The sequence below is a fragment of the Stenella coeruleoalba genome (assembly GCF_951394435.1).
Source record: "Stenella coeruleoalba genome assembly, chromosome: 2".
Lineage (NCBI taxonomy): Eukaryota > Metazoa > Chordata > Mammalia > Artiodactyla > Delphinidae > Stenella > Stenella coeruleoalba.
The window spans coordinates 145,800,053-145,821,534 of NC_137147.1; the positions used below are offsets into that span (position 1 = coordinate 145,800,053).

Here is a 21,482-nt window from a genome sequence, read left to right on the forward strand (position 1 = left end):
CGGGAGAGGCCACAACAGTGAGAGGCCCGCGTACCGCAAAAAAAAAAAAAAAAAAAAAAGTTTTAGCCAATATTAACTATACAAATTACCTGAAATTAGCCAAGACAGAATAACTAATATAATTCTAGTAGTGCATAACCAACATTTAAGAATATAGTGATTCAGAGTATAACTCAATTTCTAGAAAATCTTAATTAAGCCCATATTTCAAATGTATATAAACAGAATTTTTAAAAACCTTTTCCTCTGAAACCACAAAAGACCTGGAGAACATTTGCTAGATTACCAGAGACCACCAAGATGCCCAAGACCCACCTGAAAAATACTGGTTTATAGACTTACTTCTCTATTGAGACACATCACCAGAATGTTTAAACGCGGCCAACTACCAAGCCTGTCTTCTTGAACTGCTTCACTAAGTTGTTACCCAACTTTGCTAACAGTCTGTTCCCCTTGCTTGTTGAACAAGCTAGAGTTCTTAAACACCTCCCAGGCCTCTGAGCTTCATACATTGCCAAATTCCCATCCAGAAAGCGCCTATCAACTTATATTTCCCACCAGCTGTGTGTGAGAAAGTCTGTCTCCCCAACTCTTCACCAACTCTGGGTAAAGAGAAGTTGCATTTCATATGATGCTTGTATACTTTTTTTTTTTTGCGGTATGCGGGCCTCTCACTGTTGTGGCCTCTCCCGTTGCGGAGCACAGGCTCTGGACGCTTAGGCTCAGCGGCCATGGCTCACGGGCCCAGCCACTCCGCGGCATGTGGGATCTTCCCAGACCAGGACACGAACCCGTGTCCCCTGCATCGGCAGGCAGACTCTGAACTACTGCGCCACCAGGGAAGCCCCTGATGCTTGTATTCTTAAGATAGCACTTAATACAGAAAATCAGATACAGTCCAAATGACTCTTGAAGATCCCTTACGTTGTCCATGAAGTATAGAGAGATAGGGCCAACATCTCTTGTCTCAAGTGCAATCTGGTTCATTGAGTGGAATGTGAGCCAAATAACCCCAATAGTTTTCATTGTGATTTTTCTCTCCCTTTATATCTTTTTATTTGTTTTTGACTGTATTATAATTGTTTTGTGCATTGCCTTTGTCATGTTTTAATTTGGAGCATTCATCTTTTTCTTATGTTAAGGAGGTTATTATGTTTTATTATGTGTATAGTTTAAATATGTTTCCTAATATGCCATCTCTGTGCATGGTATGGCATGTGTGTGTTTGTATGTATGTGTGTGTATGTTCTGTTTATGGCCTTCCCCACTACTAAATTAAGTATGTAACATCCTAAATTTAATTGTAGAATACTTCCATTTTTCATATTTGAATTTTTAATCTTTATGAAATTCCTTTTAATATCTACAGCATGAGGTAAGCATCAAAGTTTGTTTTTCCTTAAGAGCTTAAACTATTATTTCCTGGAGGGACACCCTTAAAAGTTCTCTGATATTTTTATATTTTCCTGTTCTGTTTTTTATATAAGACTTAATAATCTGAAAGATAGGAAAAAATCAAGACATATTTTTCCTGTAACATACTTGTGCCCAGGGCTTTTCCTTCCTCTTGGAGGAGAATGGTGCTACTTCGATGCTTTGGTTATAAATAAGACAGTGGAGAAAAGAGAGAAAGCAAGCTCTTTAATCCTGTGGCAAAAGCTGTTATTTATCCCTCAAAATCAGTTCTTGCCTTCCTCCTTAGTAACAGAACTCCCAGTTCTTAGCTAAGTACATGACCAGCCAACATGACTATATAATTACTAACTTCCTGAAAGCTGGGAAGTATCTGATTTTTATGAAATGTCTTTAAAGGTAGGGGGCATGACCTTTCTTACCTCTGTATGACCTTTCTTACCTCTGCTTCTTTATTGCTGGCTAGGATGTGGCATGATGGCCAGAGCTAAAGCAAAAATGTTGGACTCTGTGGAATCATGTTAAAGAGCCCAGAGCAGTGAGACAGAAGTAGCCTGGGTCCCTGAATTTGTTGAGCTGGCATTTTAATCCTGGACTGCCTGCTACTTCTCTTTTTGTACCCAAGAAACAAAATTAACTCCTAACTAGGGTAAAACATTGTTGTTTTGGATTAGATTTCTGTTATATGTAGCTGAACTTAATCCTGAATGATATAGAAACACAGAGAGGGCTTATGTGCTATTCAGCATTATAGTCACAGGACTTGACACTGGACCTAGAAGATAGTAAATGCTCAACAAATGTTTGTAGGAGGCACATATTTCCATTTATAGGCAAGATAGTAGTGATTCTGAGAATTTCAGGAAGGTTGATATATATACATTTCACATCTCATCTTTCATATTTGGGCCTATGACTTTGAAACTTTAAAGAAAACATTATATCCTCTCAGCCATATTTTCATAATTGTCATCTTTCACAGGCAACTCTTTAGGAGATCCTCTTTTGTTTGACTTTTGTTTCTTTTTTTATAAATTTATTTATTTATTTTTGGCTGCCTTGGGTCTTTGTTGCTGCATGCAGGCTTTTGTTTAGTTGCGGCGAGCGGGGCTGGGGGGGGCTACTCTTCGTTGCGGTGTGCAGGCTTCTTGTTGGGTGGCTTCTCTTGTTGCAGAGCAAGGGCTCTAGGCGCGCGGGCTTCAGTAGTTGTGGCTCGCGGGCTTAGTCGCTCCGCGGCACGTGGGATCCTCCCCGAGCAGGGCTCAAACCCCTGTCCCCTGCATTGGCAGGCAGATTCCTAACCACTGCGTCACCAAAGACCTAACTTCTATTTCTTAAGAATGGGCAAATCCAGGAGTGCTAGCCACCATTTTGATACATTTTCCCTTGGAGCGTACTATGAATGGGGGATGGTGAGTTATCTAGAATAGAGCCCAACTAAGCCCTGGCACCGTGGTGACAGCTCTCTGCAAGGTTTATGCGCCTATTTAATTGCAGTTACATCCTTCTGCATTCCCTGGGGGCCCATCTTTATGGAGAAATAGGCAGTTGTCCAAGGATGTTGGAAGTGAACATTCCTTGCTAATTATTTAATTTTCGTCTGGCACAAACTAAAGCTCTCAAGTTTAGTGGGACCTGTAAGTCAATTACCTTCCTTTGCTACCTAAGTGGCTACCACTTAGAACTAAAAACAAACACAGAGCTCTATTCTTGCTCTTGTCCTCCACCTCAGCCAATGAAACTGCTGTTTTTCACCTGCTGTTCATGGAATAATGAGAGCGAGCATCTCCAGCTTTCTGCTGTAGATTTGAGGCATCAGTAAAAACGGAGGGTAGACAAAAATACTGGCATCTCACACTCCATTTTCTTGCACGTGCTCAGATCTTCCTTTATTTAATCTACAATTTATCAAGTACCGGCTTGGGATGTAACACCCAGAACAGCCCAGGGAGAAAGATGTCAGGAAAGTGGGGCTTAGAGGGGTGAAGCTACTCACCCAGGGCTACACAGCTAACAAGTGGCAAAGCAAGGGTTTGTGTCCAGCTCTGCCCTGGTTCTGATTTAGGCCCCAGACCATGGTTATGTTACCTTTACTGTTAAGAAAGTTTTTACCTTCCTTCTTTTCTTAACGAACTCCTTTTCACCTTTCAAAACACAGCACAGGTGTTGCTTTCTCAGGATGTGATCCCTAATGCCAGGACTGAGGCTCTCTCTGTGCTCCTGCAATGATCTGCATCTTTATTCCAATAAAATGTTTATTTTGAGCACTGCATTTACTATGTGTCATAAATGTTTTGCATGGATTACCTACTTCAGTTCTCACAAGCCTTCTTGGGGAGGTTACTATGATTGTGGACAATCGCTGAAGATGAAACTTGAATAAATAGAACCAGGGGTGCAAATTCAGGTCTTTTTGATTCTGGAGCCTGTGCACTTAGCCATTATGGTGTACTGTACTACAATGAATTAATTTATTCATTTGAAGATGTCCCTCATGGACTCTACGTTTCTTAAGACGAGGGACATTTTGTATTCACTCTGTACTCTCAGTAGGTAGTACAGGATGACACAGAACAAGCACTAGCTCATCTGATTTAAATCTCCCTCTCTGTCAGCCCTTGAATGGATTACCACTGTAGGAAGTAGGAATGTTAATTTGTGGGAATGGACATAGTTCCCCCAAAAGTGCACGTCCCATCCAAAATAGAGAACTGTGGTTTCATCTTCCTGTGGCATACACATACTTACAACTTGGCTGAACTTTTCTCCAGGTACTTCCAGATAACGTGAAGAAAAGTATCTTTCAAGGAAGTTCCCACACAGGAATGTCCCCTATGGTCTGGTCATCATTAGCTGATTCACCAAATATTTCCCAGGCTCCCTTCTGGGAACGTGTTGGGATTTCCCTTCCCTGCCGCCTTGAGTAAGGCGAGCCTGTGTGACTTGCTTTGGACCATGTAGTCTGGACAGGGTGCCAAGTGTTACCTCTAGGCGAAAGCTTGAAGAGCCCTTATGTGATTTCCCACTGGTCCATTGACCAGCAGTATTTGAAATAGGACTACAAAGAGCAGATCCCCACCTCTGACCTGCAGTGAACATTAGGGTGAGCAAGACACAATCGTTGGTCGTTATAAGCTATTAAGACTGGGCGGTTGATTGCATCCACCATATAACAGTCTATCCTGACTGTGGCACTCTTGAAAGTCTCCAGTGGAGTGATTCTTGGCATTTTTATTTTGCATTGAGGAATTAGAAGGAGAATCATTAAGCTGAGGCTTAACCCCAAAAGCTTTAGACCTACTGGAAGTTTAATGACAGTCATCAAGCTGCAGAAAGTTCTGATTCAGAGTGTGCTGCCGATGGAGTGTCCATCTCCACAGGAGGCTGGGAAGGTTGAAATGAGCCCCAGCTGAAGGGGTTTAAGTTAGATGAACAGAAATATTCTGAAGGTCAATGGGTGGAATAATGTTCTGGAATCTCCTTCCTGATTCTCTTTTGAAATCAACAAAGATGTCAACCTTGCCTGAGACTGGGTGGTGAGAGTGTGCCAGGAGGGTGGGTGAAACCGCTGTTCTTGAGGAGTGCCTTCTGGCTTTATGATTTCATATCTTCTATCTTGGCTGGTTAGAAGATTCATTTATATGGTTAACCAGATTTTTCCTAGGGTGTAAATTCCCCCCAGAGATAAATTAAACACTTTTAGGGATATAGTCAGTCTGTGAGGCCACTAGGATACCATTCAGTGCTTTGCAGCAGCAATTTACCACACGGTACCCTGGTAACTTGGTGAGTGAGTGCACATCTATAACAGGGCTTCCTTCGCATCCAGAGATGCACTCTCAGAATTCTCCCTGCAATGCATGGACAGCCTAGGGTGGAAAATGGGAAGAGCAAGGCCCCCTAGCTGCTCTTCTATTCCCATCACACTCTCACGCTGGGCTGCTGTGTCAGTGGAAGATAAGCCAAGGTGAATTAGTGAAGGAGGGGACTCAGCTCCACACCTCCTCCCTGGGGCTCATCCCTCCCTGAGGGGCCTGCTGTGTTGCCCAGGATCCCAAATGTCAAGGGTTTTTCCTGGACCACAGTCCCAGGAAGATGTCCATGCTTTTGTCCTACCTTCTCTCTCTTGCCTCATAAACATATCACCCTGTTATTTTTCCTTCTTTGAGGATATTGAATTCATATATACATTCATTCAACAAACAATTACCAACTGCTTAGTATATTCAGGATAAAGTCTTAGGTAATCGCACAGTTTCTGATTTAGGTGGATATGGGTTTAAATTTAGACTCCACTATGTACTGGCCTCCTGCCTCTATGCCTCACTTTACCCATCTGTAAATTAGGGTAATAAAAGTGCCTCCTTCATGGTGTTACAGTAAGGATTAAATGAATCAATGTTTCTGAAAGGTTTAATAGTGCTGAGCACAGAATAAATATTACTTATTATACTTACCATCTACTGTATGTGCCAGGCACTGAAGTACTAGAGATATAAATATAACAAGAACCTGTTTCTTACACTCAAGATGCTCATAGTGTAGAGCTACGATTCTTGAAGTGTGGTCCGGGACCAACATCAGCAGCATCACCTGGGAACTTGTTGAATAGATGAATTCTCAGACCCCACCCAGACTTACTGAATCAGAAACTATAGAGCCCAGCAGTCTTTTTGTTTTCTTTCTTTCTTTGTTAATTTTTAAAATTTATTTTATTAACGTATAGTTGATTTAGAAAGTTGTGTTAATTTCTGCTGTACAGCAAAGTGACTCAATTACACACACATACACAGATCCAGCAGTCTTTTTAACAAGCCCTCCAGGGGACTCTGACCCTCACTCAGTTTGAGAGCCTCTGCTTTATATTAGAGGGATACTAGTATCTTATATCTGCAGAGTGCTTAAACTATACAAAATGTTGCTACATGCTTTTAATACTGGTAACAGTTCTGGTTCTGCAAAGGAGCAATGGTTACTTTTCCTATTTCCAACTGAGGAATGGAAGGTTCTGTAGCAGAAATGGCTGGCTCACTAACAGGACTGCATTTGTGCTTGGGTATCCATCCCTCAGGGAAGGTGACCTTTCAACAATTTAGAATGAATCTCAGTTAGCCTGAGCCAATTCTGGTACTCCCAATCCCTTTTCCAGTGGTTGGCTTAGGAGTGGAGTTGTGACTCAGTCTAGCCAACAGGCATGAATGAAGATATATTGAGGAGCTCCTGGGGCCTGTTTTCTCTCTTTAAAAAAAGTACAAGGATGAGATGGCCCTCTTCTCCTGCTGGACATGATACCTGGTGCAGCAGCAGTCATACTGTCATCAAGAGGGAGGTAGCATGAGGCCCAAGCCGACATTCAGAGAATGCAAAGTTGGGAGATGGAAAAGCCCTTGTCAATATCACTGAAGGCAGAATTAGCCAACCCCAGGATCCATCCTATCATAGGACCTCTTGTATTCTGACACATTTTTATTCTTAAGACATTTTGAGTGGGTTTTCCACAACCCAGTAAAGTCCCACATGGAGAAAGACTGGCCAAGGGTAACAGAGCTAGGCATCTGGACTCATGTTCAGAGGTCTTAAACCTCTGCTCTCTCCATAACATAACTTGCTGAAGGGTGGATCCTGATGGATGATGGTTCCGATAGATGGCGCAAAATTAATACAGTAATTCACACACGTACCTCATACTGCATTCCATACCACTCCCACCACCCACCCCATTAGCTAGTTTCTTGAGCTGAAATTCTAGACTATCATATCTTTATCTCCAGTACCTAGCAAAATGCCAGGCCCACAATAAATGGTAACTAATATTACTTTCACAATGCCGTAAAAAATGTTTGTCAGTGGAGGGAATGACCAAATAAACGCATGAGTGACTATTGAGGGGTGGATGGCATATATATATATATATATTTATGTACATTTAAGGTACTTCCGCTCTATAAAAGTCAGTTTAATGGTAGTCTTACATGTTTAAACCCAGACAAGCTCTCACTGTAAAACATGTCAGAGTTCAGTGGAGGAAGTACTGGAGAGGAGGGAAGCTTATTCTTTTGATAGAATCACTGTCCATAAGAGCAAAAGGGGAATTTGTGGTTACGGAGACCATCATTTTAGAAATAAGGAAACTGAGGTCCAGGAGAAGCAGTGACTCACCTGAGGAAACAGAGCTGGTTGGAGCCAAACCCAAACTGAAGCCTGTTTTCTCTGTCTCCAGAACACAGGGCTTGAACTTCTGGCTCTCAAATGCCTCTCAGCGCCTTCAAAAACCAGGGCCCTTTGCTTTGAGAGGATTCTGCTGACCAAAGTGTGGAGGACTCCTCTGGGGGAAGGACCAGTGGGAGGGAGGCTGCCACCACTCTCCTGCTCTATCCTCTTCCCCTTCCTGCTCTCCCTCCTTCTCCTTCTTCTTTTCCCCCTCCTTTCCCTTCTTACTCTTGTTTCTCTGTAATCATGTGGTTTTTTTTAAGTCTTCCTGTCTTACATAGAATCAGCAGATGTTAGATTTGGAAAGGACCCTACAACTCATCTAGTCTAGCCTCCTTGTTTGATTGATGAGGAAGCAGATGTCTGGGGAGAGGAGAGGAAAGTGATTTGTCCAGGAAATCTGAACAGTTCTAGAGCCTGCATTGGGCAGTGATGGGCAGGTCTGGTGTCGTCTGAAGTTGAGAAGGGGGGCAGGGTTGTCACCCTCAGATCTGCCATCCATGAGTTGTATGATCTTGGTCGTGTTACTTCTCTCTGTGCTTCAGTTTCCTGAAATATAACAGGGGAACGATCGCTTTAGCTGTTTATTGTGTCACTGTCTGGGAAATATGTGTAAAGTGCAGGAAATATGTTTAAAGAACTTGAAGGCTGAGTGCTCAGTAGCTGTTAGTTGTATAATAATATCTAATATGTGCTGATGAGGAGGATGAGACAATGATCAAGACTTGGAATTTGGACCCAGCTTTCTTTTTTTTTGGCGGTACGCGGGCCTCTCACTGTTGTGGCCTCTCCCGTTGCGGAGCGCAGGCTCAGCGGCCATGGCTCACGGGCCCAGCCGCTCCGCGGCATGTGGGATCCTCCCGGACCAGGGCACGAACCCGTGTCCCCTGAATCGGCAGGCGGACTCCCAACCACTGCGCCACCAGGGAAGTCCTGGTCCCAGGTTTCTTAATTCTTGTTTCTTTCCACTGATCCATCCATCTGCCCCCTTTTCTTCTTCATTTCCCTAGTTTGAGATTTAAACTTTAGTTTTGTTTTTCATTTTATTATTGTTTGCATTAGAAAGAAAATGTTGTCATAGAAAGAACAGGGGCACTGCAATTAAACAGACCTAGACTGAGAGCCTATATTCACTGAATATTAACTATGGAGCTCTGGTCAAACTCCCTAAGAATCTGGGCTAAGTTTCTTTGTAAAGCAGGGATTCCATCACGCAGTTCCTAGCACTGTGATAACATAAGTAACACTCCTTGTATCGTTCAAAACATGTTGACTTTTCCCTGAAGCCACAACTCAGTAAGCATGCAGGTAAGGATTCCAAGTCATAACTATATCTTCTCTGGGGCACCCCTAAAATTGAAGAGTGGAACTATTTGCCCAAATGGGCCAAGCCCAAATTAACTTGAATCCAGCCTGATCGTTTGGTTAAGGCTGAGGCCAACTGGTGACCTTGTAGAGTCATATGGTTAAGGTGTGGCTGACAATGAATGTAAACTATTGACCCCATTTGGGGTCATGTTCATGGGGATCATGTTGTCTCCTATCATAAAGGCTCTGTCTGTCCTCAAAGATCCCACTGCTCCAGTAAAACAAATGGTGCTCTCAAGTGACCTTTCTGTCAGCCAAATGAGGACAGCTGCCAGTAAAGTTTGGTTTGCTAAATTTGGGCCCATGAAGCAGCCTGGGACAGAGGGGGGAGGGGTGGTAAATGGGGAGATGGGGGTCCTGGGTCCTCCTTTCACTCGGCCACCAGCTCTGTGAGTGACTTTGGCCAAGTCCGCACTGACCTCTCTAGTTTCCTTGCTGACACTTAAGAACCCTTCCTGTTCTCTGGGTCCACAGTGCTATTTCTCCATTTGATGAACTTCCTCAGCACCAGAACATTCCATCCGTAACATCTTCCATATTGAACATCTGCTTTATTCCATCTCTTGTAACACAGCTCCCTCCAACACTGTGTCTTTTGTAGTGCCAAGAATTCTTTTGGCAATTAAATGGAATTGCAGAGGGGCCTTGGAAATCATCTGGTTCCATCAGATGAGAAAACTGAAACTCAGAGATGTTGAGCAACTTCTCCAAAGCCACACAGCCTTTTGGCAGCTGTTCTGTGACTCCTGCCTTCAGCCTCCTGCAGTGACACAGTGGTTGGTGCATGATGATGTATCCTTTTTGGTCATATCATCATGGAATAAGTACGAAGGGTAACAGCTGTGTAGACCCAAGGCTTTATTTTCTTTGTTTTGACAACATGTCCCCAGGAAGAAAATATTTGCGGATCTAACTTTTGGATGTGAAGCAAGTGTCAAACTGAAATGTTATTGACTCTTTAGTGCTTCCTACTCTGATAAATGTATCCAATATGTTCCCAGTGACTCATCTGCAGGGCGGATGTATCTTTTTTTTCTTCTCCTTTGACACTGACGTTTTTGTAGTTCTACACAGGGCTCCCCCTCCCCAAATCTGCATATGCATCCACAATTAGCCACAGCACTATGGAATTTCATCCAAAAATTAATAATTTGATTGGTTATTCAAAATCTCAAGCATCTTGACAGCCAGCAATCAATTGAGGGGGAAAATAATATGTAAACTGATGATTTATCTTCTTCTTTTTCCAACAAATGAGCCTGTCTATGAGCCAGTCTATGAGCCAGACAACATTTTGGGAAGTTATGGGAGGATGATTTGCTTGATCACTATATCTAGATGATCCCTGAAAAATATGAAGGGTTTTCTAAAACTCAAGTTGGTCCTTGAAATATTAGCTTTCTTACTGTAAAAAAAAAAAAAAAAAATCAGAAAGGGGAGTACAATGTCATATTTTTATTTTCACTGTGTCATAAAGAGGTTCAGAAAGATCCCAAACTGAAAACTGTGAAATAAAATTAGTGATGAAATAAATGACATGAGAGCCTTAAGACTAAATATACACTGAGACCCTTAAGTGGCGAAAACTCTGCTGGGAAGAAGCGTGGTTTACAGAAGACTAAAGCTGCTGATTTTAATTAGCCCCAGGTATCCCTTTTCCAAAATGTATGGCAGAAAACAACTCCCTTAGAACAGATCTTTATAAGATCAGTTATAAGGTCTTTTATAACTTCCACGTATTTACAGAATTTTGAATGCCAGAAGGCACAAAAAGGAAGAAAGTGAGAAAAGAAAAAAAGAATCTTAGTGTACATACATACTGAAAATATGAAAAGATATGAAAAACAAAATAAATACATACATTATCTACACAAGCATCCTATGCCTTGAGACTATATAGATCCTAACTTCTAATAAGAGCAGGATTCTATACTCTTATACACAGGTTCTCCAGAAATATAGAGATTTAGCAATTAGCACTCACACCAGTGTTTTCACTTTAACGATAGCTAAGTAACAGACTCACCAGCAATTCATTAAAATTCAACCCTAAGAAAATCTCTGATGATACCTTTTTATGAATTTGACCTGAGGCTGCTCACTAGAGGGAACAGAAATTGCATCTGACACAATAATGTGCTCTAACTGTAAAAGGTCCTAAAAGATAGGGAGTTCCCAAAATGAATAGGAAAGGGACCTCCCCAAAGCAGTGGTCAAAATTTTTTGGTTTCCTTTATTGATGGCATTTGGTTTAACATCAGTGGTTCTCAGATTCGGCTGAGCAGACTCGGCTGTTCATTAGAGTCACCCATGGAGCTTTGACCGCTTCCAGCCTGGGCTGCACCCCAAACCAATCAAACCAGAATCTCTGAGGGTGGGACCCAGGCATCAGTAGGTTTTAAAACTTTCAGGTGACTACAACGTGCAACCAAGCTTGAGAACCTCTGGTCTACAGATAAGCCATCTCTGATGATTGGATTATTGGCCGCAATTGTTCACTCTCCTGTGGTATGTAGGGCTACACATTCAAACCCTCGCCCTGGCCTCTTGGTGGGCTGAGGGTGTTTCCCCACCCCTTGACTTTGGATTTGGCCATGTGACTTGTTTTGGCCAATGGGCTGTTAGCTCATGTGATGCATGCGAAGGCTTGACCTGTGCTTGGTTGATGGGCTTGCTCTCTTGTGCACTTGCCTTTGGCCACGAACAAAGCAGGCCTCAGTCAACCACTGTCCCAAGAACAATGAGAGATGCACAGAGCAGACCTAGATCCAGTCAGCCACTAGGAGCCAAGCCCAGCTGAACCCTAGCTTGCCTACAGACATAAGAATGAGAAAGAAGAGCTTATTTTTGTAAGCCACTGAGTTTGGGGATGCTTTGTTAGGCAGCATTGGTGTGTAAAGTAACTGACATATGTAAAATTTTTAAAAATTATTTAGTGAGATGGCCAACTACATTTTGGGGCCAACTACATTTCTTTGGGCATGAAAGAGAGGAGCAACTTAGAACTATTTCTAAAGGAAAGTTAATCCATAATATCTACTATGATGTAGCTTTTTGGAACAGTGCTACTGTCTTTGTCACCCTTCTGATCTGTTAAGCAGAAAATATTTCCTGCTGATTTCTTACTCAGTTTCACACAGGCCCTCCATCTAAACATTTATCTTCACCAGGGCAGAACTGGCATTCTGAATCATCAGTGCCCCAGGCTAGTTTAACAGGTTTTTTTCTTTTGCCTTTTTTTTTTTTTTAATTTTAAAATTTAAGCTCTATCCAAGTTTTTGTGGAAAAACAGGGGAAAAAAAAAAAAAAAAACGGGAAAAAACTACCACCAAAATATGAGCCCAGTATAGACTTAGTTATGGTAAAAGTTTCCTTACAGGGACCGGGTGGGGGGTCAGTGGTTGTGCTGCAGATGTAGGCCAAGTTAAGTCCACAGAGGCATGGATCTTTTCTCTCATATAAGAGCCCTCCTTAGGATTCACAGTTGTTCATATATATGCATTTATAATTTAGGTAGTCTTGGATCTAGGACAGTGGTCTTCAAACCTGAGTGTGCATTGGAATCACAAGGATGGCTTTTTACAACACAGATTGCTGGACCCCACCCCCAGAGTTTCTAACTCAGTAAGTCTGATGTGAGACCAGAAAAATCTGTATTTTTTTAAAATTTTATATTGGAGTGTAGTTGATTTACAATGCTGTGTTAGTTTCAGGTGTACAGCAAAGTGATTCAGTTATACATATACATGTATCTATTCTTTTTCAGATTCTTTTCCCATTTAGGTTATTACAGAATATTGAGTAGAGTCCCCTGTGCTATACAACAGGTCCTTGTCGATTATCTATTTTTTATACATAGTAGTGTGTATATGTTAATCCCAAACTCCTGATTTATCCCTCCCCCCAACCTTTCCCCTTTGGTAACCATAAGTTTGTTTTCTAAGTCTGTGAGTCTGTTTCTGTTTTGTAAATAAGTTCATTTGTATCATTTTTTTAGATTCCACATATAAATGATATCATATGATATTTGTCTTTCTCTGTCTGACTTATCACTTAGTATGATAATCTCTAGGTCCATCCATACTGCTGCAAATGGCATTATTTCATCCCTTTTTATGGCTGAGTAATATTCCATTGTATATATGTGCCACATCTTCTTTATCCATTCATCTGTTGATGGACATTTAGGTTGCTTCCACGTCCTGACTATTGCAAATGGTGCAGCACTGAACATTGAGGTGCATGTATCTTTTCAAATTATGGTTTTCTCCAGATACATGCCCAGGAGTGGGATTGCTGGATCATAAGGTAGCTCTATTTTTAGTTTCTTAAGGGACCTCCATACTGTTCTCCATAGTGGCTGTACCAATTTACATTCCCACCAACAGTGTAGGAGGGTTCTTTTTTCTCCACGCCCTCTCCAGCATTTATTGTTTGTAGACTTTTTGATGATGGCCATTCTGACGGTGTGAGGTGATACTTCATTGTAGTTTTGATTTGCATTTCTCTAATAATTAGTGATGTTGAACATCTTTTCATGTGCTTTTTGGCCATCTCAATGTCCTCGTTGGAGAAATGTCTATTTAGATCTTCTGCCCATTTTTTGATTGGGTTGTTTGTTTTTTTGATATTGAGCTGCACGAGCTGTTTGTATATTTTGGAGATTAATCCCTTGTCGGTCAGATCGTTTGCAAGTATTTTCTCCCATTTTGTGGGTTGTCTTTTTGTTTTGTTTATGGTTTCCTTTGCTGTGCAAAAGCTTTTAAGTTTAGAAAATTTGTATTTCTAACAAGTTCCCAGGTGACTCTGATGTTGCTGGTCTTTGGACCACCCTTTGAGAACCACTGACTGGAGTACAAAGTATGTATATTTGAGATGTATTCTCTTTGGGACATTGCCTTGCACAAGGAAGATTCTTACATATTTCCTCAGTGGAAAAATGCCTGTATATAACATTAAGAGTTGGTCCACCTGGAGAACAGAAATGGAGTCAGCAGCCGCAAATCTCTTTGCAAAAAGCTCACCTATTCCCACGACCACTTCCTAAATGTATATCTTTAGTCCTGACTCCAGGAAAAACAACTCATGAAAAGCTCTCTTTTCAAGGATGCCTTCCTTGATTTCTCCAACAGCGAACACTGGCTTTTTCTTTACAATCCTAGTACTTTATCTGAACCTCTCCCATGGCATTTAATACTACATAGCTTAGAGTACAGGTGCTGACGGACTTGACTTACCCCCTCACAGAAGATGTAAATCTACCTGATTCATATCAGAATCCCTTATAGCATGTTTCCATAGCGGGTGCAAAATAAAAATGTATAGAATCTAAAACCGATTAGTGAATATCTATGTGAAGGTGGCGCAGAAGTTCAAAAGATTAAAACTTGAAATAAAAAGCCTGCACCATCCATTACAATGACCACTAGCTACATGTGGCTATTTAAGTTAATAAAATTAAAAATCCACTTTCAAGCTAGAGTAATCAGGACAGTGTGGTATTGGTGAAAGAACAGACAAACAGACCAATGGTACATAATAGAGAGCCCAGAAATAGACCCACATAAATACAGTCAACTGATCTTTAACAAAGGAGCAAAGACAATACAATGGAGAAAATGTAGTCTTTTTAATAAATGGTGCTGAAACAATTGGACATTTACATGCAAAAAATGAACCTAGACACAGACCTTACAACTTTTCATAAATATTAACTCAAAATGAATCATATTCCTAAATGCATAACACAGAACTATAAAACTCTTAGAAGGTAACATAGGAGAAAATCTAGATGACCTTGGACACAGTGATGACTTTTTAGATACAATGTCACAGGCATGATCCATGAAAGAAAGAATTGATAAGCTGGATTTCATTAAAATTAATCATTTCTGCTCTGTGAAAGACAGTGTCAGGAGAGTGAGAAGACAAGCCATAGACCAGGAGAAAATATTTCCAAAAGACATATCTGATAAAAGAATGGTATCTAAACTAAACAAATAGCTTAAAAATCAATAATAAGACAACAAACAGCCCACTTAAAAATGGGTAAAAGATCGGAAAAGATACCTCACCAAAGAAGGTACACAGATGGCAAATAAGCGTATGAAAAGATGCTCCACATCATATGTCATTAGGGAAATGTAAATTAAAACAACGAGATACCACTACAAGCCTCTTAGAATGGCCAAACTTCAGAACAACAAGAACACCAAATGCTGCAGAGGATGTAGAGAAACAGGAACTCCCATTCATTGCTGGTGGGAATGCAAAATGATAACAGAGCTTTGGGATACAGTCTGGTAGTTTCTTACAAAATTCAACATACTCTTACCATATGACCCAGCAACTGGGCTCCTCGGTATTTACCCAAAGGAACTGAAAACTTATGTCCAAACGAAAACCTGCACATGGATGTTTATAGCAGCTTTATAATTTCCATAACTTGGAAGCAACCAAGATGTCCTTCAGTTGGTGAATTGAAAAATAAACTGTGGTATACCCAGGCATGGAATATTATTCGGTGCTAAAAACAAATCAGCTATTAAACCATGAAATGACATGGAGGAAACTTAGATGCATATTACTAAGTGAAAGCAGCCCATCTGAAAAGGCTACATACTGCGTGACATTCTTGAAAAGGCAAAACTATGGAGACAGTAAAAAGATCAGTGATGGCTAGGGGTTGGGAGGAGAGAGGGATGCATAGGTGGAGCACCGAGGATTTTTAGGGCAGTGGAACTACTCTGTATGATACTATAATGGTGGATACCTATCATTATGCATTTGTCAAAACCCATAGAATGTACAACACCAAGAGTGAACCCTAATGTAAACTATGGACTTTGGATGATAATTACGGTTCAGTGTAGGTTCATTGACTGTAACAAATGTACCACTCTGGTGGAGGATATTATTATGGGGGAGGCAGTGAGCGTGTGGAGGCAGGAGGCATATGGAAATCTGTGCACTTCTTGCTTAATTTTGCTGAACCTAAAACTGCTCTAAAAAAATAGAGTCTATTTAAAAGGAAAAAATTCAGTCACATCAACCTTATCTCAAGTGCTTAATAGCCACATATGGCTAGTGGCCATCATACTGGATAACACAAATATGGTTCTATTGGAGAGACTCCTCTAAGACTCCTCTAAGACTCCAAGTCACTTTCATCTATATTATGAGACCCTCACCAACTCTGCTGTAAGTGGTTGAAAAAAAAAGGTGATCAAACCCATTTTATAAATGGAAACATGGATCTTTAGAGAAGTTAAGTGAATTGCTTCATGGCAAAGTGGAGGAGCCTAATCTATAGAATAACTATGAGACATGAGAGAGTATCTAGAATCTAATAGGTATTCAATAAATTGCACTCCTTTATTTGTTGATGTATTCACAGCTTCCTTTATTTTTGTGGTGGTCTCTAGGGCAGCTGAAGCCTCATCACTGAATGCCACTTAGTTTTGGTGAACACATCTTACTTTCTCTGTAAAACACAGTAGTTTTGCTTCTCTTTTCCTTAGCACCCAGCTTAATGCCCTGCAAAAAGTAGGCACGCGATTAAGATTTTGTAAAATGACAAGATGGATGTTAACTCTTGACCCAGTGGTGCCCCCCAGCTGAACCCTAGCAATTACTCTAGTTAAATCATTAGAATACCTACTATGTACCAGACACATTCCATACCAGCCCTGACCGATAGATGTATAATGTAAAGTACACAGTAATATTATATTTTCAGTAGCCAGATTTTTAAAAGTTAAAATAGATGAAATTATTTAAATAATATATTTTATTTAACCCAATATATCCAACCTATTGTCATTTCGACATGCACTCAATATAAAATTATTAATGAGACGCTCTACATTTTTTTGTACTGTCTTCAAAATCTAATGTGGATTTTTAACATTTATCACGTATTTCAGTTTGGATCAGCCACATTTCAAGTAGTCAATAGCCACATGCAGCTAGTGGTTACTGCCTTGGACAGTACAGTTTTATACAGGATTTTATTAAAGATGCATAACAATAATAGCAAAATTTTGAGTGGCAAGCATTTTGGAAGGCTCATCTTATCTAACCCTCCTAATTACCCTCATCTATAGATGAGGAAACACAGGCGTAGAAATGGTTAGTGACTCATCCTTGACCACACTGCTAGTACGTGGCAGAGTTGGATCTTGAATTCCGGTAATAGGAAGATTCCACACCCGGCCATGGATTAATTGGGTGTCTTGAGCAAATCACTGTAGTTTCCTCTTCTACAAAATAGGAAGAGGGGTGGAGTGGATCATCCAGAGTGGACATTGCATGCCTTCATCTTCCTTTTTATTCTGAAGCATCTGGCAAGCCTGGATCTCCTGTTCCACCCATGAGGACTTCGGATTTACACCGGTCCTCCTCTGATTTGAACAAAGTGCTGTTCTTAACCTGGACTTTTCTGGTTGGGGCTGCTCTGACCATAAACCTATAAACTTTGCAGCAGAATGGAGAGCCCCTCCCATGCCCAAGAGTGGTGCTGCATGTTCGTTTCAGTTTCTTCTATTTTGCGGTACGCGGGCCTCTCACTGTTGTGGCCTCTCCCGTTGCGGAGCACAGGCTCCGGACGCGCAGGCTCAGCGGCCATGGCTCAGGGGCCCAGCCGTTCCACGGCATGTGGGATCTTCCGGGACCGGGGCACGAACCCGCGTTCCTGCATCGGCAGGCGGACTCTCAACCGCTGCGCCACCAGGGAAGCTCAGCTGCAGTTTCTTGATGCTTTTTTGAAAGAAAAGAAACTTCTTGCCTGGGCACTTGGTTTTAATTTTCTGTTTTCTTTGTTCTTAGGTATGTTGTAGAAAGCTCCCCTCTCCCAAGGAAATTCTACTATATATTTCCATAATTTTCCTTCTCTCCCTCTCCCAGAAATGCAAAGAAAATAACTGTCAACATTTTTTTGCATACATAAATTTTAACAGCCTGTACATGTCAACTAATCTTTTATCCAGGAGGGAAAAGCTTATTTCAAGTGATTGAAAGTTGAAACACTTTGGTTTTCATTCTTATTGTGTAGTGGAATCACTGTGTGGACATGCTACTTTATGATTAGATCATCAATTCCATTTCTCAAATCCACTAACTCTAATAAGTTCCTACTGTGTGCAAGGGCAAAGCCCCTGTTTTCTAGGAATGGATCTTCCACCAGGAAGGGTAAGGCAAATGTTCAACCAACCACAGCACAAGGCAGACCAGACGCCTTAAGAGGGGTGCACAGTACTAAGACAGTTCAAATATTTGGTTTGGGGTAAACCGGGGTGGTTGTACAGAGGAGTTGCCTTTTAGAATGGACCTCTAAAGAAAGGTAGGGATTCAATTAACAGAGAAGGCAGAAAAGAAAAGGCATTTCAGAAGAGGCAGAGGCAACTGTGCCTGTATCCTGCACTACAAGCAGGAAGAGTAGAGAGCAGCACGTGGCCTGGTCTGAGGATTACACATGGATTGCAGGAATTATGTAAGGATGTCAGGCCGTTTAGCAAACTCCTGGCACCAGTGTCCCGCTCCCAACCCTCCACCCATGGGAGACAGCATTCATCAATCACAGCCCACACCTTTCCAGACAGCCTCAGGAGTTCCTTCATGAGATGCGATCAATTTGCCATCCCTGGTGCAGGAGTGCAGGGATAAGTGAGGTAGAGCCTTGAATACCTTGTTGACTAGTTAGTAGTTAATTGGATAGGCGATAGGGAGCCATTAAAGTCTTGTAAGCAGGGAAGTGACATGGTGGGAAATGAGAACTATAGTTCAGGATAATGAACTTGGCAATGCTTTCTGGGATGGATTAGCATGGTTATAAGACCAAAGGCCAGTTATTTGGAAGGTTATGGTTTAGACGAGCAATAATGTCTGGAATTGGAGTGTTAGCTGCAGAAAGGAGGGGCAGATGTCACAGAGGTAGAATTGAAAGCAACTGGCGAGTCTGGCTGGCTGTGGAGAGTGAGGTGCAGGAGTGAGAGAGGGGAGTCAAAGCCAACTCTGAGCTTCCCAGTAATGACCTTGGAATAAGAAAAAACTGGAGTCACCATCAAGAGGGGAGCCTGTGATTGAAGAGGAGGTAGGGGAGTTCTGGTGAGTTTGGGGGGGGCAAGAGGAGTCTACAGAAAATGGTTTTTAGGCTTCTGTCTTCTACAAAGCATAGGTTTTTCTAAGCCATTGTCTCAGAACTCAGTACTGCAAAGTAAAATAACCATTTTTAAGCAAACACTATTGCCTTTCACAATGAACAGAGTCTAAGGAAGGCTCCCATCTTTCCAAATATTTGGAAAATTGGAAAGCCTTGTAATTAGGAATCAGGGAAGGGACATAAGGGAAGGAAAGAAATATAACCTTAATCACTGTGCTTCTCAGGTTTCAAACACTTCCCCAATCGAGGTAATTTACACTTTAGTAATAATGATTGACAGTCAAGGAATGGATCTAACTCACTTTTATTTTTCCCTTAGGGAAAGCACTTGAGTTCCCAATTGTTTTAAATTGCAGAAGCAGTAATTGTTTTAGGAAGGCAAGAGAAATGGCTTTTTGGTACCCTGACGGGAATATGGAGTCTTTCTTAACTAAGGTCACTGGGGCCATACTCAGGATGGTCTTTCCTGGATAAACAAATACCAGTTTAGTCAAAGGAAAACAGCAAAAGAACCCATAAAGGCCCAGGGGAATACATTTCACCCAAAATATTAATAAGTTGCTATTGGTACCTAAAATGAGCCAGAGATCTTTTTTGAGCTGCTTGCATCCCAAATAGAATCATTGGTGAAATTTAATATGAAAAGTTTCTTTTCTCCCAAATATTCTAAAATAAATATGGAGCAGTGGATGTATTTTGACATACTTGCTGTCCCAGAGGAACTTATTTATTAAACCGTGCACTTTGATATATTTGTTTACTTAGAAAAGTCAAGTGTGACAAGCTAGGTCAATTGCATCAAGAACGTTATTAACAGGCTGACCCATTGTAAATGGCGTGAAGGCTGCTCTGGAAATCTGTGCTTTGATGTATGGGGAAACCGACACATCTGATTTGGGAGGGAGGAGACAATCATGGCATTGTTTGTAGGCGCCAACAGACAGGCAAAAGCCAGGGATCCTTGCAGAGACTGGATTAAGGTATCAGAACTGTTCACATCTCATTTGCATCACTCCGAAGAGTGGACCACAGGTTTTGCTGATTAACACACAGACCATGGCAAATAGCATTGTGTATTTGAAATCAGACCAAGATCAGTAACAGTAACACAAACCATGTGTGAAGTTTGGCATATGGAGGTTCCTCTGAAGCTATTATCTAACTAGGTTTTTTTCCTCTTATTTTTCAAAAGCATTTTTCCAAACCAGGAAGTTAGCAAAAGCAAAATGTTCCCCAATTCCCTCCCCACCCCCTAAATACTCATATTTATGCCACCTTCTGGTATATAACAATATTTTTTGTTGTCAAAATTTGCAAGGCTTCTGAAAGGAAGGTGGGTGTGTGTTAAAAATGTACTGATTTCATCAGTGTCTCGGCAGGCAAGAGGAAATGGTGGATTGAGTATTGAGGCAGGGAAATCAGGCTACTACCACCTGAATATTTTCCACTCATCCAATTTGTATTTTTCCTTCATAGTGGAGTTCCAGATCAAAGTAACACTGATGCAATTCTTCACTACCCTTGGGTTTCATTAAGCACCCGATGGGCGTGTTTCAGTGGAAGGGGGGACTGCGGAGTGATGCCTACAATGATGTAACTTATTAAAAGCTGTTAATTACCTGAATTTTATCATTCAGATGTTATTAACGCCTCTCCAGTATATCTTTTATGGATGAGACTGTACATTTTATAGCAATAGTACCAGTGGGAATTGACAATTAGCAGCCATGCATTAACTAGATGCAGTGTGGCATATTTCATCCAGTTTAGATAGTCCTCGACCAATCAAGCCAAAGTTTTCTTTAGTAGAAATTGCCCTGCCAAGTGGTTTCTGGATCCTTCTCGGAGGAAACAGCAAAGGAGCTGACAGCGACCGCTTTCAACCATACCAAAAATTGGCTATCCATGGCAATTCTAGACTCACAAATTGTGTTTTAGACACATATATCAAACCAATACTGGAAACCCACTGGACGTCCCATGGCAAAGTAAGAAGTGCCACGTCCTCCGTCCTCCCATCCTCTGCCTTCCTTGGGGTGTCAGCCCAGGTCTAATTCCTTTTTAGTTTCTCCTCAGTCCTGGTCTGGGCTGGCAGGGAGCTACCTGCGATTCCCCGACGTGGATAACCGGATTTGTCTCTTCCCAGGCTGGCTGCGGATGGGGACAAGTTCTGCTCCCGAGAGAGTCTCAGAAGTAGGTACAGAATCATTGTCGCCAATCTTAATTTCTGTCCCTGGGCTAGGGGGGCACGTGAGGCTCTCCCCTCCTCCTCCACTCTTTTCCCCACCTCCCAAAATTGGCAGCCAGTCCGTGGCTCTCGGTCTGGGGTCTG

At 41.6% G+C, this 21,482-nt stretch overlaps 1 protein-coding gene across 6 annotated transcripts in view; it reads left to right on the forward strand.

The window, feature by feature from the left end:
• Window positions 1–21,482, forward strand: part of RORA (RAR related orphan receptor A) — a 1,120,706-nt gene that overhangs the window by 364,608 nt on the left and 734,616 nt on the right. For 5 of the 6 annotated variants that reach the window (XM_079912654.1, XM_079912652.1, XM_079912651.1 and 2 more), the window contains one exon: window positions 21,297–21,343. The gene's annotated coding sequence lies outside the window, so the exon portion shown is untranslated. Of the gene's footprint in view, window positions 1–12,598; window positions 12,616–21,296; window positions 21,344–21,482 lie in introns of those variants that run through there. The other variant, XM_079912655.1, reaches the window with a different exon arrangement.